We start from the raw sequence: 21514 nt of genomic DNA on the forward strand, positions 1-21514 counted from the left end.
CATGCCTCCACGAGCCCTTGTGGACTCGTTCAGAGAGGAACTGGATATTCCAATAACGGAAGAGGAACTTAAAGAGGCACTTTCTGAGATGCTCCCGGGTAATGCACCAGGCCCAAACAGCTTCCTGTGCGAATTCTACGAAAAATACCAGTCCCTACTAAGGACTCCATATCGGTCGGCACTTAGTGCTGCTGTAGACAATCAGCCCCTTCCAAGAAATTGGCATCATGCAAAAATAGTGGTCTTCTTAAAGCCTGTCTGAACCCCTGAACACCACGCCTCATATCGCCCAATATCACTTCTTAATGTGGAGCCCAAGCTCCTAGCTGAGGTTTTTGCCAAGCGTATAGTACGACACATTACAGACCTTGTACACTCTGACCAAGCCGGCTTCATGCCAGGCCGTGCTACCCGACATAATATTTGCCGCACACATAATGCCATTGCGACGGTGGATCACCTTGAAGAGCCAGCAGCACTCTCGTTTTCTGACAGACATCGACAGGGCATTCGACTCTTAGCTGGACTTACCTCTTCACACTCCTGAGTCAACTAAATTTCGGCCCCCGCCTTCTTCAATATATTCAACTTCTATAAACTGCCTCTATCCGCGTTGCAGACTTAACCTCTCACACCTTCCTCATCGGTCGAGGTACCCACCAGGGTTGTGCCCTTCCTCCGTATTTATTCGCACTGGCTATGGAGCCTCTTGCGGCCTGGGTGCAGATGAACGCACATATCCGTGGTTTTGAATGGTCCAGGGAAATCTCAGACTACATAGCTCTCTATGCCGATGAGGTTTTGTTTTTTCTTACACAACCTGACCGGTTGGGTCCAAGACAGCTCAGGATAATGTAGATCTTCGGTGAGACATCTGGACTGTATCTGAAAACCCGGAAATCCTTCCTGTGGCCTTTGCGGGGTGGTTGCCACGTGGGCAAATGAGATAACGATGGTTCAGGATAGGTTTAAGTATCTTGGGGTCTTTCGATCGTCCTCCCAGCCCGTATCTTGGGAAAGGAACCTGGCACCTCTGTGGGTGCAGATTGAGGCACCGACCCGCTCTTGGTAGCATCTGCCGCTCTGTTTGGCAGATCTGCCATGTTCAAGATGGTCTCCCTGCCCGCCTGTTATACAAACTTCAAAACCACCCATACTCGATACCATCCACTTGGTTTAGGCAAATGAATACAACTCTTAGACACTTCCTCTGGGGTGGGGTCTCAGCCCCGGTTGCATTGAGAACAATCGACATTGTGGGGGCCTCGCAACGATGGACGTCCAGTCATATTATGCGGCCTTGCACCTCACCTTGAACGATTGGTGGTATGGAGATAGATGGGGCCCCTTAGAGACGGCTGAGGATTCTGTACCTGACATCCCGAAATCAGCTGATGTTCGCGACTCTTTAACAGGTGTAAATTGCACATCAGACAGGCTGGCCACCCTATCCAGTAGTGTAACTATAAAATTCGTAACCTGGAACATCGCAGGTTTAGGGAATAAAATAGATGACCCAATCTGGAGAGAATCTATAGGGGCAGCAGATATCATTGGGTTACAAGAAACCTGGGATACAGGGAACATCCTCAGCCTAGACGGCTACTCTACGCATTTTCTTCCTGCGGTGGCATCACCCATGGGGAGGGCGAAGGGAGGGCTGGTTACATTAATTGCGGCAACTATCCCCGGGACTCAGACTCAGATAGCAACAAGTTCTCCTTATTATTTGGCAGTTCAAATTGCCAGTAAAGGGGCTTGTAATATTTTAATTGTAAATTTTTATAATTCATATGACAGGGTCACTACAACTGACCATCTGGTTACCCTTAACCTTTTTTTGGCAGACTATAGGGAGGCTAATGATAACCACTGTTTGATCATTCTCCTGGGAGATTTTAACATTCATGGGTGCCCAGATAAATGTTTGTCATTAGACCAGTTAGGCCCCCCTGAGCAGGGTGATACTCACTTTGAGCACTCTGCACAGGGAGACCTCCTCGAAACTCGAAAAAATTCTGGCTGACCATGGTCTGATGCTCCCGCAAAGGGAAGATGAGGAGATACCCACTTTCAAAGGTAGAGGTAGTTGCTCTACCATTGATTATATCTTTATTAGCCTTTTGCTGGGGAACGAAATCATCAGTTATTCTGTGGCCTGGTCACACTTTAGCGACCATAATCCAGTGACCCATAGCATTATAGACCTAATTAAAATACCTGAAAAATGCCAAAATAGGGTTGATAAGTATGATATTTGCCTGATAGATCAGGCTCGCAGGATCAGATAGAGTAGGGTAGTTCCTGAAGATTTCTTAAATAACCTTTATATTAACAGAGGCATGGAGATGCACACATGTATGGACCCCGAAGTAGGGGATAAGCAGGTTTTCCATGCTTACCAAATAATTTGTACTCAGGTAGCTGCGGATCTTAAACGTCCTGGCAAAGCAAAGAACTCTGGGGGGGTCGGCTGGTTTGATCATAATTGTTCACTAGCCAATCAAAAATTAAGGACTGGGAGGTGCTGGGATGGGATCTTCCCCGGACTCCTCGCTTGGCCCTGCTCCATGTCCTAGAGGGTGTTGGGGGAAACATCTACAAGCGTCATCTGTTGCTGTTGGGCCTTGTCATTGCCAAACGAGACCTGGCGCAGGCGTGGAAGAGTGAGCGGGCCCCCCCGTTGAGTGCTTGGAAGGCGGGGATTGATTACTGCATGGGCTTGGAACGCCTGGTATTTGAAGCAAGAGGGTGTCCCCGTAAACATTTCAAGATATGGAAAAGGTGGGCGGAATATAGGGGTTTGCTACTTGATCCCCCGGTGGAACCAGCTGACGGAGAAACAGATTCAGTGGACCGGCTGTGGGCCTGAGGAGACACTGGCTCTTTTACCAGATTTGACCGACTATGGGTGTCTAGAAATGAACACGTGCACGGGGTTAGGGAGGGATAAGGGGTGGGTAGGGGGCTCGTCTGGGTGTGTTGGGTGGTGGGGAGGTTGGGTGGGGTTGTTCCTGATTGGGCCTGCATTTTGCTTCTGTATACTTAACACTGTGGCATGACTCTCCTGACTGTGGAGGTCTGCGGTTTTTGCTTACCCGATCTATAAAATCAATAAAATATTGTTGTGAAAAAAAAAAAATTAAGGACTGCCCTAAAATGTAAACCTGTTGATAGGTCCCATGTGGCTTCTTTAAGGAAAACCTATAAAAGTGTCGTGGAAGCTAGAAGACGAGAAATTAGGGAAGCCGCCTGGGAAGAATTAACCTCCATTGATGTGCTAAAGAATAGTGCCAAATTCTGGCCTGTAGTCAATAAACCTTATTTTCACGACCCATGTAACAATCAATTGGATTGTGGTATCCAGGAACAGGAGTGGTTCTCTCATTTTAAATCAGTCTATGAAGGGGTAAATATAGGGGAGGAGGATTCACCCACCCCTATTTTGCACTCGTACACTTTATTGGTTACTGAGGCAGAGGTGGCAGAAGCAATCGGGAAAATGACTAGTAACAAGGCCCCAGGACCCGACGGTGTTCCTACCGACCTCTTTAAAGCAGATATCAAGCTATGGTCCAAAGTTTTAACTAATTTTTTTAATAGAGTGTGTAAATCCGGCATTCCGGCTACCTGGTCTGAATCAGTCATTGTACCGATTTTTAAAAAAGGTAATAGAGGGGAACCTAGTAATTATCGCCCGATCTCCCTTATTGATTCTGCAGTGAAAGCCTTAGGCCGGGCTGTCTTGAGCAAATTAACAGATAAACTAGAAGAAACGAATACCCTTTCTGCCTTGCAATTTGGTTTTAGGAAGGGGCGAGGCACAATAGACCAAAGCCTCAATCTCCAACTATTAATTGGGAAATATACAATTGCCAAAAGGGGTACGCTCTATATAGTATTCATGGACCTGTCCTCGGCCTTTGACCGAGTGAACAGGTCCAAATTATGGGGCTTGCTTCTAAAGCTAGGCATGGATGAAAACATTGTGTATTTCCTAGCAGATCTGCATAGGGACCTCAAGGCCACAGTCAGATATGATCACCAGGTCAACTGCACAGGTATGATCAGGATCACGAATGGGGTTAGGCAGGGTTGTATCCTAGCCCCGTTACTATTTACCCTCTATATCAACGAACTGGGTGCTGTGTTAGGGGAGGCGTGCAATGATTTACCGAGAGCAGGCAAGTTTTCTATACCGGCATTACTTTATGCGGATGATGCCGCTCTTTTAGCTCGCACACCAGTAGGGCTACAACGCCTTTTAAACTCATTTTATGATTTTATGAAAGTATTAGACCTTAGTGTCAAAGAATGGCAAAACAATGAAGACCCTGCATTGTGAGGGGAATGTGTTGTCCAAGGTCTCGAGATTTCCTTACCTAGGGGTCATTTTTGATGATAGCTCAACATGGTTGCCCCTATTGGCCTCTAAACGTAATGTTTTTGCAAGGTCTACTTTGGCCGTACTTGGTTTTTCGCGGAAATTAGGAGTAAAACCTTTACAGGCAGTTTTGAAAGTTTATGATGCCAAATGTATTTCTTTAGCTATGTATGGGGCAGATTTATGGGGCTTTAAAAATGTAAAGATGTTACAGATTGTAGAGGACAGGTTTTTGAAGACTATTTTATCGGTCCCTCAATCGACCCCTGGTTATATTGTCCACCAAGAATGTGGGGTGGACTATTTGGAAGATCGAATAGCTATAGCACCACTTTTAAAATGGATTGCAGTATGGCTGAACCCCAAATTGGAATTAAATCATGAGGTTTTGAGGGACTGTTTAGCCCTTGAGCATAGCAATTACATCCCATGGCTAAACTACGTCAAAAAATTAGCTGACATATTAGGTCGTCCAGAACGGTTTGATCAGCCATCCAACCTAGTTAAGGGGGGTGTGAAATGGGCAAAAGACACATACAAGCTCAGAAAGTATCTCGATAGAGAAGATAAGGACCATCTGTAAGGGCTCACCAGCTATTAATAAATTACAGTGAGTTAGAATTATACCTGAGAATGGTCAATAATGCTAATCACAGATTCCTGTTGACCAAGTTCAGGTTGAACAAATTTCACCTCTTTCTTACTGAACGTCCAGGTTGGACCAGGTCAACAGACCTGGAGATCTGCCCTTGTGACGGATTCTCCATTATGGACACTACGCACTTTGTTTTTTTGTAAATATTTTAACTTAATCAGAAATAAGTTCATTCGACCTCTAATCAAAGATAAAGGGTTTAGACAAGTCAAACCGGCCCTTATGTACCTCCAGCTATTGTCTAACATCTGGGAAATTTTTAATGTAGCGAACTTTTTGACAGTAGCTATGAGACTAAGGAAAAAAATCAAGTGGACAAGTTGTAAATAGTGGATTTTAGAAACTGTAGTGGAATGTCCTGTTCCGCGCTATGTCCCCTTGTCTCGAAAATGTTTGCTAATGGATGAAATTTTACTGTATTGTATGCATTGTTAGTTTTTAAACTTTGTATTGTATTTTGGGCTTGATCCTTGACGTTTGTATACTTTTATGGTTTTTGCTATGAACCGAATAAAGTACTTTTGACTGACTGACTGGAGTCCCGCATATGCAATTGAACGCTGGCTGATGTGCAATATGTCACTACACACAATCCTCTATGCGGGCCAGACACTAAAAGTGCTGCTGCTGCCAACCGCTATGATATTTAAAGATCTGGAAACAATCGCTACATTAAATGGGGCGGTGGGACAGATTTACAAAGGAAGCGCCCCTCTGGCACAATGGTCTTCTTACTCAGTTATCGAGGCTATCTGGCTTCTCCGGCTGGGAGGCTATTGGTATATCTACGGTGGGGGATGTGCTTCATGTTAGGACCATAAAGTCTTTTCAGGAACTCCAACAAGAACATAAAATGCCTTGATCGTAATTCTATAAATATCTATCTACAATTCCGTCATGCCTTGTCCCCTTACCTCACACACCAGGAAGTTATACCCGATTTTAACCCTATTGAGGCTAATGTATTTATGGGAGAACTCGGAGAACATAAGATCACTAAGATATATTGAACACTAGTCACAAAGAGCCCCACCACACTCAGAAAAACACGCAAGGCTTGGCAGGAAGACTTGCGCACCCTAGATGATGAGGACTAGGCAGAGGCACTGGAGTCCCCATGTGGCTCGGCTATTGCAGCACAATTGATACTCATACAATTTAAATACCTACTATACTAGATATTGCTCTGGTGCATTGAGCTAAATCGATTCTCCTTTCTGCTTACGTTGCCAAACTATAGATGGTACCCTTATACATAATGTGTGGCAAGGCATGGCACTTTAAGTTCTGGCCGGGCGTACTTGCATGCATGTCAGAGGTTTGGGGTGGGACATTCCACACTCACCACGATTGACCTTGTTCCACATCACTGATGGTATCGGGGGCAACATATACAAACGGCACTTCTTATTCCTCTTCCTTTCACTGGCGAAACGAGACATAGCTAAGATGTGGAAAGACGCCTCCCCACCATCACTGGGAGTATAGAAACAAGCATTTACAATGCAACGGTTTCGCCTTTGGAAAAGTTAAAGCTATTGGCAATGTAAATGACAACATTTTTATTTATGTGTTGGCTTTGAAAACCTAAATAAATGGCATTGTCATTTACAAAGCCAATAGCCTAATCTCTCGCAAATGCGACATCTATTGCATTTGCACCCACACACACACACAAAACTGGATCACAAGAAGGGAACAGAGACACACACAAAACCGGGTCACAAGCAGGCAACAGAGGCACACACAAAACCGGGTCACAAGCAGGCAACAGAGGCACACACAAAACCGGGTCACAAGCAGGCAACAGAGGCACACACAAAACCGGGTCACAAGCAGGCAACAGAGGCACACACAAAACCGGGTCGCAAGCAGGCAACAGAGGCACACACAAAACCGGGTCGCAAGCAGGCAACAGAGGCACACACAAAACCGAGGGGGCAGGGAAGCAGCTCTACTTGATAAGAATAAATCAGAGATCTGGCAACGATGGGCGTGATCATGGAGGGAATACCCAATCCACAAACAGGAGAGTAAGAAGCATTGCAACCAAATTTGCTAAGTAAGGAAAACATCAGAACCCATAAAATAAATGACAGGCTGACATTGTTTATGTAAACGCAGTCTAAATGCAGAAGTGTTTAAGTAAAATGTTTAATTAGTTAATACACAGGCCACATTATAATATTATGATCAAGGCCAATATCTGGTGAGCAGTGCAAACCAGCCGGACAGCTGTGGTATTGGAAGTATGTGGTTAGCAGTGGGCTAGATTTCAATGTACTGAAACCATAAATATACACCAAATATTGAGTCCGGAAATGGAAAACCCTTGTTAACAAATAAAGTATTGTATGCCATTAAAGGCTTGTGCTTAGAATAATAAGTGCTGAGCAGAAATGCTATGTTGACTCTTGCCTCCTTCAATGTACGTCATCATATACACACACTAGTACCACATACATCACCAAATACATAATTCACAGTCAGGAGCCACATACTCAATTACATACAAATAAACGCATACTTTAAAATGCACTTGACCAAGATGTGCATCATTACATGCACAAGTCACGGCAGAACATAGCATAACCCATACAAAATATTGCCACAAATGTCATCACAAACACGTCACACTGGCACGTAACTACCACATGCATAAGTCACCACCATGACCATATCACAGACACACATCATCATAATAAGTAAAGAAAAGACATTGCACTGCAGTAACCCAAACAAAGTAAACTGCAGCATTTTATGGGGTTTCAAGAGGGAAGGGAGAGGAGAGAGTGGGAAGGATAGGATAGAAAGGAAGAGCGAAGAGGCTAGGCGGGGAGACAGTGAAGGGGTAGGCAGTCGTAGTGTAAGGGACGGGAGCAGAAAAGGAATCTTCGAGCTTGGGTACGTTACGGCTGTACGTTTGTACGCCGAGGCCTTATTCTTTGTGACCCCTCTGAATACTTTGACAAAGACAGCCACATTTGAAATAACAAATAACAAAAATGTCAGCGCTCAGGCTCGCCCCTTGCAGGGACCAGGACACTGAGCTCCGCCTGACTGAAAGCAGACTTCAGGCTGGCGGGAAACACCTGATCAGAACCCCGTGTCACATCAGCAGTCACTTCATTCTGACAACGGCACATGTGGTACAACATAACATTCATGTGTATGTTAATCTTGACAGAAGGGACAGATTGCATTGCCCTGGACACGCACACACCCATGCACACAGGCACGTACACACACAAATGCTTTCCAATACACAGGCAAACACACACACACGGAGAGGTGTGGCGCCGCGGCCAGGGCGACTGACGCTGGAATCTGGGGACCACGGTTCGATACCCGGCTCCGGCGGCAGGTTAGCCCAGCACCATGTGACTCTGGGCAATAGCTCGCTTAATCTTCCCGACGGCCCCCCAGCGCCTAGAGACCCTTACGGGTGATTGTGCGCTTTACAAATGTGGACTTTACTTTTACTTTACTTTACACACACACACACACACGGATGCGCACACACACACACACACCTACACAAACACACAGGCAAACACACACAGGCGCACACACGCCCAGGCATATACAGGCGCACACATACACAGGCGCACACATACACAGGCGCACACACATACACAGATGTGCACACACCCACACAGATGCACACACACAGATTCTCACATACGCCCAGGAACGCACACACACGCAGATGCGCACACACACACAACCACGCACGCACCCCCAAAACACAACCACGCACGCACCCCCACACACACAGATGTGCACATACACCCAGGTACGCACACATGCAGATGCACACACACGCCCAGTCATGCACATACACAGGCACACACATACACAGGCACACACACATACACAGGCACACACACATACACAGATGCACACACATACACAGGCACACACACATACACAGATGTGCACACACAGAGGCACGCACACACAGAGACACATGTGCACACACAGACACATACATGTTTCCGTCTGCGAGGCTGGGAGAAAGAGTTAATTTCAAACTCCTGGAGTGTTCACATTTAAGACAAGAGCATAATGTTCTACAACAAAACTGGCCAATCAGAGGCTCTGGCAGGAAGTAGTGTCAGAGCTCCAAGGGGCCGAAAACAGCATTTCACAGCAGCAGCAAAGACTTAACGGAAAGAGAGGCCCAGTGTTTGTTGTAGTCTGACTACCGCAAAAGGGACACCAAAAAAAACATTCATTTTCAGTTACTAATGACAGCAGTCCCTACTATTTCAGTTTCCTTCCAAACCCCCCTCATGCTCTCTCATGTGACACTACAGCGCTGCCTGAATGAGGAGAGCAGTGTACTTCAGCGGAAATATCTGAATTCGAGGCGCATCTGGGGGAGCCAGCAGAGCTTTACATGGAATGAAACAACTGGGACAGATGCAAATAGGGGCATGGCTTAAAAATATACGCGCATAGAGCCCCCCCACCCCCCGCTGGTATTTTGCTGCTTCCGTCATTGCCTCCAGCTATAGAATGCAATAAGTAACATTACACCTACAACAAGACACACACAAATGCTTTCCAATACACAGGCAAACACACACACACACACACACACACACACACAAAAACACACAGGCAAACACACACAGGCGCATTCTCACGATTCTGTTTTTTGTTTTTTATCTACCCCTTACCTCCTCTGAAATGTTGGCATGTGTGCTCATTGGTTCCCTGTTTTCGGCCATGCTCTTAAGTGAAAGCTGCTCCCTGGAACCTCTGACGCAGACGGGTGGAAGGACTGCCGAACTCCGCATCTCACCAGAGCGGGGGACAGGTGCAAGGACTGCCGGACTCAGCTTCTCACCAGGGCGGTGGACGGGTGCAAGGACTGCCAGTCTCCGCATCTCACCACGGCGGGGGACGGGTGCAAGGACTGCCGGACTCAGCTTCTCACCAGGGCGGTGGACGGGTGCAAGGACTTCAGATGGGGCAGACGGGCTTTCAGCAGATGTCCCCCATGCCCAACTTTATACCCTGTACAGACTATCTCCCACCCTGCTGGCATCAAAGCGACCCTCAGGCACCCCACAGACTATACTTTGTGGCCCTTGGAACAATGTTTGCGAGTATCCATGCACTAGAAGGTCTTGCAGTTTCCATGTGAACGTGACACCGATTCCTGCAGCCACGCATGAGCCATCAGACCCAACAAGCTCGCCTCACTGCGTATGTGCTCCAGCCTCACAATATGCCCGTGTGACATCCTTGACCCATGTCCCGCCCCACACTATGTTCGTGTGAACCCAATCGCTTTGCGCGTCATGTGTATAAAACCCAAAGATTCAGACACTGTCCAAGTGTCCCGTGTTCCTCCTCTCGCAGTCTGTCCGTCTGTCCCCGAACCTCCTCCAATCGCTTCACAATATGCCTGTACTCCGAGGCTGCTGACAGTCTCTGGATGTGCCCCACACAGCCTTTCCTTGCACCCTGCTCAGATGAGGGGAAGTGACATGCCCAAGCAAACGCTGCACGCAGAGCCAATGACCGACCGTGTAGCATCGGATGCAGCCCACCAATGCAGCCCGGGCCTCTTTCACACCGGTGCCACCGAAACTGCCCTACCTGGTGCTCCTGTGCTAAGACCCTCCTCCTCCTTCTGGGGGGAGACAGACTGGCAGTGCACCCACAGGACACCCGTGGGCCCGCAGCCCCTCCGCATGTAACCGGAGCCTCGTGACCCGCACTCAGAGACCCCGAGGCGCAGCAGGTGGGAGCGAGGCCTCGGGGGCTAAATATACCGCAGACTGGGCTGACCTCGGCCTGCAGATCTCGTCCTAAATACCACTAGCCGCGCCGCGCCGCGGCCGCACCTGGCCCGCCCAGCTGTCCCACTGTCTGTCAGAGACGTCTGTCTCTGGAGTGTTGGCCCTGTGTTCTCGCGCCGCTTTTCCGCGGGTTTTGCCGCGCGCGCGCCTCCGAGTCCTGGCTGAAGACGCCATTGATTCTAGCGAGCTGACGAGTCCACTATATTCGCCAATTCTGGGCAGCAGGTCTGAGTCCTGGCAAGTCCTCTGCCAGAATGCATGTTTGTGAGCCCTGGCCTACAGTCTTAACCTACTCACCCAGCCCATGACGTCTGGGTAGTGAAGAAAGACAACTCACAGGTAAATGTGTAGATCCTATTGGAGCAAGCTGCAAGAAGGCGTCCTCTCTCCCCCAGTCCTGCTCCAACTGCCCCCTCGCATTCCATTCTAGGACATGTGGTAACTTGCCACCAGGATACGCTGACCATGGTTACCAAGACACCACGTCTCCACTTCGTAATTACATTATAAATAACACTAATTGACCAACAACTATACTACTAATAAAACAAGTCAGGTCCCGGGCCGGCAGTCAATCACAGCGCGGCCCGGGGAATGACGTCACTGGGGTGTCCCGGGCCAGCAGCCAATCACAGCGCGGCCCGGGACACACGGCAACAAGGGGCGGGGCTTAAAAAAAGACCCAGAAACGCCCCCGAATCGCGTTTTCTCTGGAAAACGTGATTGACGGCCAATCTCTTCCAATGGCTAGCCTCCATTTATGGAGCTAGCCAATGGAAGAAGGGGCGGTCACAAGTCCCCAATATAGAGATAACATTAGATTTCGCCTGGGCGGAGCAACTGCTACGCAGTTGCAACGCCAGGACGAAACCCAAAAAGGACTTTATTTCTGTATGGGGTTGGAATTACCGGTATATGAAGCAAGAGGTTGCCCCCAGAAGTATCTCAAGATTTGGAAGAGATGGGCAGATTTGTATTTGGAGCCCATTACAGCTGTAGCAAAAGATTAGTAATGGACAAAACGATAAATGGTGTTGGATGAACGTGAATGTAAATGTTTTTTCTATTCGATCTGGGTGGTTGAGTAAGGCATGCACTCAACTTTATACCAAATGTACGACACTACTGTTTACTGTGGGGAAAATAGGTTTGATTACATTAGTTTTTCAATTGTTGTATTGGAATCGAAAATTTTACATCATTAATGCTACTATGTATACTCTACTACGTGGGAACCTGGACACACTAGACCAGTTACGGCTGTCACCAATAAAATTTGTTGTGGAAAAAAAAACATGTACTATTATTTGTGTTTAACACAAAGCAACCTTACAAAATTACCACCTTACACTGAAAAACACTTTTTAAAGCTCAAACAAAAGCTAGTCACCATAAACAAAGCAAAGCCATTTGTCAAAGTCTGTTTGTACTCCTCCATTACAATACTTTTGGGTGGAGGCCTCCTTATTTGGAGGCTGAAAAACAGGGTTGATGTTCTGCAACCCAAAAAAAAAAAAAAACACTTTTTGCATAGTAGTCTTGGTCCCGGGCAGTCGCATTTATCATTTAAAGATGGCCGCCACGGGATCAGGCGACGAGCTCCAATTACTGGCACCCAACCCCTTATCCTTCATAGCCAGTGACTATCGGTCATGTGGGACACGAAATGAAGCTTCCCCCCCACCCCACACTCCCCCCCCCCCACACCCCTGTCGGCACCGGGTTTGCCATTTAACCTGCTCTGGACAGAGTATCCGGGCTACCGGGCGTTTGGGTAGGTGGCGATACCAACGACCGCAAAGAGAATTGTGAGTACAGTATGCCAAGCGGTCAGACCACATTCAAAACTGCCCATTTTCTGTTTTTAATAATGAGCCCCTCATTACCCATATACCGCATATCTCTTACCGCAAGTTAGATACGAGCGCCTGCTCGGACCTAGGAGCACGATCCTTGCAAAATGAGAGTAAGTATTGAATCCCTCACAATATAAGAATTTGTCTCAGTGCGCACACATCACCTACAACGTATGTGTGTCTTTGTTAATCTTGTGTACCTGTTAATATACTTTTAAACAGCACGTGAATGCATGTCACTCACTCTAGATCTCGGAATGAGCGACACCATGCAATGCGAAAGGGCCATATTGCACATGGAGCATGTTATTCGTAAAAATACGCCATTTTGTAGCCCCTGTAGATAATTTCCGGGGTTCTATTCTTACCCTATTTTTACTTCTCTCTCACAGGTTTAAATTTTTATTTAGCTTATTTAACACAAAGGTTTTTCTTTCACCAGTTTTATTGCTCTCACTTTTACGAGTGTACAGGTTTGTAATCTAGCGATACCTACACCCCGAATCTGGGTAGGGACAGATATACATTTTTAGTAGACATCCCCTCGGTCCTGATGAAACACCATGGATCCTCTCCTGGACCAATAGGAGGTGAAACATGTCGACCCCACCCGCGCCACTTGCACTCACGACTAAATTGTGTTTGCTCATTGTTGGGAAGTAACAGTTTAGCTATTGCTTTTTAACCTTACCAGGGGGACCAAGGAATAAATTTCAGCCTTTGGGTACCTCTGTGATATTTTTAACCCACAGTTTCACCTGCTCCATACACTTGCACTCACCCTCACAGCGTTTTTACTTTAAAAGATCTCAACCAAAGAGCCCTCTTGTGGAGCCCGTGGGATATTGCAGCGCCGACCCCACACGGGGCAAAAACACCCAATGACACCTTTGCAGGTGTGAGGGTATCACTTCCTAATAAGGAAGCCTCCCCCCACCCCCGTATCTTTGTTTTTTCCTACCTTTGTTTTGTTACCTCTTTAGGAATAGCTACACTCTTGTGTACTATAGGCTTGTAATTGGGAGCTAGGGTACTGAACCTCTTTAGGCTCACTGTCCCCTTGTCTACCAATTTGTGATAATATCAGTGCAACATTCAACAATACTGAAAAAGCACGTCGTTGCGATAACAAGGCAAGTCTATAAAAACAAGAACTTCGAAAAGGAAGTATAAAGAACGTCTCTCAGAAGACCCATCGGTAGGTGCCTTAAAAAACGGGTATGCTACAGCATCCAAACTAACTGCCCGTGAGGGAGCAAGAAAACCCCTTACACAGGTACTGTCAGCGCTATAATTCAGTCTTCCAAGTATAAAGACACTGGACCACAGCAATAAGCTAATGCATTTACTTAATAAAACATAGGTAATGTGTAAATGAGCATGAACATTTCTTTGTGTTCGGGTGAAGCAAATATGGTATAACACACTATAGTCAAACAGAGACTGGGCTTACAAAATAAAATAGATCAAATCCAACATTAATGTTAGTGCAGACCTTTTTAATGCTAAACAAAGTAATACTCTGTCATATTGGTAAAAAAAAAAAACGTAGCAAAATGGAAGGAGTTTCAAAATTTGCAAAGCAAAACAAACCAAGCACTATTGTCTCCATCACAGCACATTTACTGGACCATAATGGCCTGAGCACAAAAATAAACAGTGAGCAAAACTAAATTTGACAACTTGAAATAATCCAATTTGTAATTTAGATTATACAGTTTATAAAGAATTGACCGATTTAAAATCATACTGTAAAGATCAGTCACATTTTGAACTTGGCTCTACTTAATGTTTTTAAGCAGTACAAAAAGGTAGAATGCATGGACAGTGTCAGATAAATGCATACAATGAATTAAATAAGACTGTAACTGAATTAGTAATCCATAACAAGGAAGAGCGGTTTGTAAAATAGTATGGTGCAAGTGGGGAAAAATAGACTCTTTGCCATTGGATTAACACACAGCCCACTTCAAATATTTCTTGTATCCACAGGACACTGGGGTGTTGGTAAAGCCTGTATACTAAGGATATTGGTCCAGGGTCACTGTATACCTGCCTCCCTTGAAGATCCCACTTTCTATTTCCAGTAGTATTTACAAAGCACTGCAATTATCCAAATAAGTATACCCTCATCACTCACCTAGAGTGAAAATATATCAATAGTTTCTTCAGAAACAGACAGGTAAATGTAATACATTTTTGGATGAATTTCTTTTTACAAATTGTGTTCTGTAAATGCCCTTTGATATGAATTCCAGTATGTGCGTTTGTGCTATATAAAAATTAATACATAATCTGATTATGCCCCAGAAACAAAAATAAAATCAGATTAACAACTTAAAAATATTAATAAAAAGTAGTTGCTTCCTCCTTCATGAAAGCCCTTTGTAAACCCCAGGAATGAGGGTGTCATTGCTTTCTATGTGCCCTTACCGTAAATTTAATTACCAAAGGAGATGCTAAAAAATAACAGATCTTCAAAGGCTTCAACTATCTTACAATTCCACACTCTCAGATATTGTATGCCCCATAGGCCCCCTTCTTTAATCAAGGTAATAAAGCCGAGATTCCATTTCAGCATTTGTGTAATTACTTAAATATTCTGAGCTTTGACAAGGCAGCTGTTTTACATTCTATTTCCACCTCCCTCAAACTCCAGTTATCGTAAAATAAACTCTCTCTTTTTGTCTTGTATGGTTCTAAGCATAAGTAAGTTAACTGCTTCTACTTTGTGTAATGTAGATCAGCCCTTAACAATGTTTAAGAATAAACACTTTGTATAAGAGTATGAAAACAATCACCGCAACCAACTCCCAAAGAGCAAACTGACATGGAGTTGTGGTCTTGATGTTTACTGCCTTTTATTTTGTAACAGAGTGCACAGATTCTTGTTTTTGCAATCCTCTGGCTCTCACTTAAAACAAGATTTCAGAACAGTATAACGTTATTCTTTTTAATTAAACATATATACTTACCAAAATCCATTCCCTTATATTTATGTGATAATCTGTTTACTGCATATCATTCGACACAGGTATATTTTGCAGTAATTTCGTTATGGATGGCCTCATTTTACTATTTTCGTTTTTTAGAGTCGGAATAGAGGTAAACAAAACTGGTATGCTACAGCACGCAAACTGCCCGAAAAAGGGGGCAAGAAAAACCCTTCTATAATTCAGTCTTCCAAACATAAAGATACCCATTCAAAACCGAGCATGTTGCTGTAGATGCCAGCAATAAGGGATTAGGCGGTGTTCTTTACCAAATTGATGAGAAAGGGATAGAATCAATCGTTGCATACGCTTCTAGGGCCCTTTCCCCTCCTGAATGTAAGTTTTCAGTCATAGAGAAAGAAACTTTAGCTGTCGTTTGGGCTTTGGAACATTTCAGAAGTTTTATTTGGGGCAAAGAATGCACAGTCAAATCTGATCATAAACCTTTAGTGAAATTACTTACTACTGAAGGGTTGTTTAAGGCTTCAGCTAGGATTGCCAGGATGTCAATGCGGTTACAGGATTTTATTTACAAGTTAGAATATGTTCGGGCAAAAGCAATGTTCTTGCCGATTTCTTTTCTCGTATGCCATTAGACATTCATGAATGTGTTGTTAATAAGTGGGATTCTTTACATGTGTACTTATTCATGATGAGAGTCCTTTTTGTATCAAAAAAGAAAAGTGGGAAGATGAATACTTGAAAGAAAATTATTTGGTTTCTCTTATCTCCCTCGTTCGTCAAGGCTGGCCTGAGAAATCCAACGTACATCTAGTCTTACCATTTTGGGAGGTAAGAAACGAGTTATCCATTACTGACAATACTGTATTCCGGTGAGACAAAGCAATCCCTCCCACATCTCTAAGAAATCCCATTTTAAATTTATGTCACGAAAATCATTGTGATAAACTGAAGACCAAACAAAATGTTAAAAAATGGAACTGGTGGCCAGGTATTGATATTAATGCTGAAAGAATTGTCAGAGAATGTGTTATTTGTTCTAACTCTGACAAAGCACTTAAAACTTTAAGACATGACACGTGTGAGCCTATTATTCCTGATGGTCCCTGGCACACTGCCGCTATTGACATTATGGGACCCATTGGTGACACTCCTAAGTATATTAGTTCCATTATTGACATTTTCTCTAGGTTGCCCACTATTTCCATCGTAGACAAAATTGATTCTGCTTCTGTTCATTGACAAAGTGTTTATAAATGAAGGCATTCCTGTTCAAATCATTAGTGACAACGGTGTCCAATTTTTGTCTAAGTTAGCTAAAAGTTACTTTGAAAGAGTTGCTGTAAAACACAAACCCACATTTTTATACAACCCTAGTGGGAATGGCATGTGTGAGAGATTTAACAAAAAACATAAAATGCTATTCAAATTGCTGGCATGAAAGGGACTGATTGGGAACTTCAAGTTTTTAAAGCTGTCTGGGCATATAGAACCAATGTTCATGAGGCTTTAAAAATGTCTCCATTTGAAATAATGAGGACGTATTGCCAGAACTAAATGTAATCCTGAGTGGTTACGTAAAAGTACTAGTCGTGATATTTCTATGAGTTCTATAAAAAACAATGGCCAGATGTAGGTAAATATCATTTACCAATTCTAAAATACCGAATTTTACCGATTCGGTATTTTTGAATTGGTAAATGATATGTAGCTAATGATTTGGTAAATTTTGCCGAATCTGTAAAATTCGGTAAATGGTATTCCCCATTCATTCCTATGGGCCTTGAGGCCCATAGGAATGAATGAGAATTACCCATTCGGTAAATACCGAATCGGTAATAGGGGCTAGACCTACAAGGGTGGCAGGGTGTCACATTGACACCCTGTTGCACCCCTGTACAATGCATGGGTGCACATGTGGCAGACATACATGCCCCTAAGGGCATGTATGTCTGCCACATGGCACTGAATAAAAAGCACAAAATTGCTTTTTAAAACCTATTCAGAATTTACCACCAACTAATAGTTGAGTGCTCTCTACATTAAGGATTCAGTCATTTACCGAATCCGTATGTTAGGAATTCTGTAATTTACCGATTCCTTAAGTTACCGATTCGGTAAATTACCGAATCCTACAATTTGGCCACCTACATCTGAAAAGCCTAACTCCGGTCCGTAACGGACGAAATTCGGTAATTTCGGCTGTTACCGACCGGAATTAGGCTTCCTACATCTGGCCCAATAGTCTGGAAAAACATCTACAATATAACCGTACTTTTGATTATAAATTCAGTTCAGGGGTGGTTGACATTAAGGCAGGCATGTGAGTGAAAGTTAAAAAACCCTGGAGAGTTCGCAAAGGTGAATCTCAATGTTCTAATCCTTTGCAAGTTAAGAAGGTTTTACGTAATGCTGTGCTTTTGAGTGATGGCAACGTTTGGAACATCAGGAGAATAGCTATCTACAGATGAAAGAAGGAAAAACTTGCAAATTGCATTTACCAATTTAAAATATAGCCCATAATCGCAATTTAAGTCTTTTGAATGAAATGGTGATTACTGTAATAATCAATGCTGAAGTATGCGAATTGCTTTTAGTGTTACAGGTGCTCAGCTTTCTAACCCAGATGGGTTACAACATGCTCATCACCATTAGTTTCCAGGTCAATGATTAACTAAACATGATCAGGACCACTGGAATTATACAATTCTTTGGATCAGCCTCTCTAACATAATTATGGATTTGAAATATATGATCAGGGCCACAGCAATTCTACAATTCTGTGGCCCTGTTTCCCCCCACATAATTATGGATTTGTTGCATTTGCCACAATCCATCATCTGCTACTTAATCTATAGATTTTAACAAAAAATATGTTTCTAGCTCAAACGCTGCTAAAAACGTGACAACATGTGTTCATGAACAGTGGAAGGTCTTTCGCAAAGATTAATCATTTTCAGTTACTTGTGTCTGTATTTGGTTGTTAACCTGGTACTACTCAGGTAAAATATCTGCCCAGACAGTACGACCACGTATAAAAACGACTAAATTACGAAGAAAAACTATCAATAAAGGGAGCACGTAATTAGCCTTTAACTGATGCATAACTTAGGCAACCATGCCGCGTAATTATGTGATCCCCTACTTCTTAATTCCAGTGGCCCTGTGCATAATCCTTGAGTCCATCTACTCCTTTTCTACAGCGGAAATGTAAAGCATTCTGATTTTGGAATGAGCACACTTACAAGTAAGCACAGGGTTTAATTATCAAGCGCAACGTATGTATTAAAGCAAAATACACATTAGCAACAAATTACAGTGCAACGCAAACACATGTGGTCATTTATTTTACGAAATTGCAGATATTCTTCAGGCATCTAGCGCAATAACTAAAAACTATGGGTATCTCTATTTTTGATGCCTGCAATGTCATGTTAGAACCTAGATGAAAAATACGAAACATTATGCATTTCGCTGATTAATAAGTCTTTCTCCACCCCGTCACTTGATAACGTGAACATAACTTATGCTTCCTGGGAAAACCTAGGCTCCCACCCTTTGTGGAGATGGAGGCAACCAGTTTGCCCTACGCAATGCCCTCCCTCTAATTAAGGAAGGCTTACAGAAAACCTGCAGGGATCACAGTTTATTTTCAACCCTAGGTACTATCCTTCACAATTCTCTGGTCCCCGCGATAGATTACCCACCCACAGTTCATGAAAACTTAAAAACATGCATGAGAGTAAATACCAAATTTACTGTTCCGATTTGGCAACTTCAGTCACATCAGTCTTTAGGCCTGAATAAGCTGCCCACCTGTCAGCTACTTGCACGGACCGTCCGTGAAATCAACCTAATGTCCGTTGTCCGTTGTTGATCTTTTAACGGATGTCATTTGTCAATAAATTCAACACTTCCGGGTCGTATAACATCCAATCTGTCGTCTGAACAAATACTGGGGAGACGATGAAGAGTGGGAGGAACGGGTTCTGTGTAAGGTGACATAGGATTGGAACTTTAGAGGCTCTTCAGCCAATCCCAGAGCGCTTTCCATTATTCCAAGTGCTGATTGGATGTGAAGACCGTAGTGCCTGAGTACGAGTAGTGCAGTGTCAGTTGGCGGCTGCGACAGCGTCGCCCTTGTTTGGTTGGGAAGGGGAACCTCTGGCATTTCATCTCAGCCGTGCACTGCGATACTCGCTTAATAACTTTGAATAGGAAGAGATCGGGAGCGGCATGTTGGAGCTGGAGAGGGTTGACGGAGGTAGAGGAACCTATCTATAGTCGGAACGCGTCACGGGGTGCACGCGTCGAGACTATTGAAAATTGATGACAGGGCTGCCTTTCCTCCTCCCAGGCTGGCCTTGTCCGTGAGACGATTGTCATATAGAGGGCAGCAGAGCTTTAACTGCCAGGTCTACGACCGGTGGTAATTAACAAACTGGTTCTGAAACTGGAGCCTACGTAGGGTGACACCTCTCCTCTCGAAAAATAAATGGGTTTACAATAGTAAATTCTTCAATTTCCGGGCATTATACTTAAACGAAATTATTGAGAATAGTATGTATTTGTTTTGAACATGACTTTTCTGTACTTCATTATCAGTCGTGAATCATTAAGGCATCTCTAGGACACAATTTACAATACTCTCATCTTACGTTTACGTTTTAATTTATAAAGTGGAAAATGCCAACTTTGATTTAAAATACTGGTCATTCCTGTAGAGGGTGACACTCATGATAATGCCGGTAAAATAAAAACTCAAGGTGTAGGGTGTCTGTGACATCCTTGCTATGATGCTTATAGTGCCATGGTAACTGAAAGCATACCACATAGCTGGATACTAGAATAGGTGCAGGGAGACAGTCAGTTGGTGTTGGACTGTCGTTGTGGTGACATGTACCTGCTTGGTCCTGAATAAAGACTTTACTGAGTAACATCCTGTTTCGTACCATCTTTACATTTTAGCGACGATGGATGACTGGGACTAAGAAGGAACAAGCAGAGGTAGGCACTCGTCATGCCCACAGAGGACTTTATCTTTGAGATGTGTGGGATCACCGAGCAACGACAGTTGATCTTCAATTGAAAGGATTTTTATTTGTGAATATACGCTGTATTGCGAGGGATTGCTGCCAAATATTCTCCCGCATCAAGAAATTCGATTTGCCTCATGCGGATTTAATGCTTTTCTCTGAAGATTTGTGAAATTAACTGTGCCTTTCCAGTGTTTTATTTTTAGATGATTGACCGTCATGGGAATTTAAAGGTTTCCTGAATTTATACAGGGCTACAACAGTTTTATGGTATATTCAAAGAAAGCTGAACGGTACCTTCAGGAACTGTCGAAATACGCCTCGGTCTTTCTGCATCATATGAATGGACTTCGGATTTGACTCTTCAGGAATTCTACCAATGAGTTCATTTGAGTGAAGTGTCTTCACCCGAACCTTCAGTTACTACGAGCGTCTTCTTGCTAATGCTAGTCCTGGCCGTCTTATGACGTGAGTAATGCATCTCTGATTCTATGTCAGTCCACGGAGGCTCAAATTATGCTTCTCAATCTTTACTGAACACACAGCAGCAAAGGGTTCAACTTTAAACTGCATACCCCGGAAGGACAACCCCCTCCAGGTCTGCACCAATCATAAAACACTTGTATGAATAAATGTCCACAATGACGTAATCACTTCCTCTTTCTTTGCTGCTGCAGCAGCAGCGAGATAAGTGACTCTTTATTTCTTGTTTCGTGTGGTGCTTTATTGACTGTTTAATTGACTGTTTTATATATGGTATATAGCGCGCTGTGTCGCTTTCTTTGTACTTCTACTGGCGTATATTTTTAGGAA

At 44.1% G+C, this 21514-nt stretch overlaps 1 protein-coding gene across 9 annotated transcripts in view; it reads right to left on the minus strand.

Moving 5' to 3' along the window:
* The window catches only part of PPP6R1 (protein phosphatase 6 regulatory subunit 1), a 1126148-nt gene extending 1106541 nt beyond the window's left edge, over positions 1-19607 (minus strand). For 4 of the 9 annotated variants that reach the window (XM_078655037.1, XM_078655034.1, XM_078655041.1 and 1 more), the window contains exon 1: positions 19482-19607. The gene's annotated coding sequence lies outside the window, so the exon portion shown is untranslated. Of the gene's footprint in view, positions 1-19415 lie in introns of all 9 variants that reach the window. The other 5 variants (XM_078655033.1, XM_078655038.1, XM_078655039.1 and 2 more) reach the window with 3 other exon arrangements.
* Positions 19608-21514: the final 1907 nt, after the last annotated feature.

Source organism: Lissotriton helveticus, chromosome 7, assembly GCF_964261635.1.
Source record: "Lissotriton helveticus chromosome 7, aLisHel1.1, whole genome shotgun sequence".
NCBI lineage: Eukaryota > Metazoa > Chordata > Amphibia > Caudata > Salamandridae > Lissotriton > Lissotriton helveticus.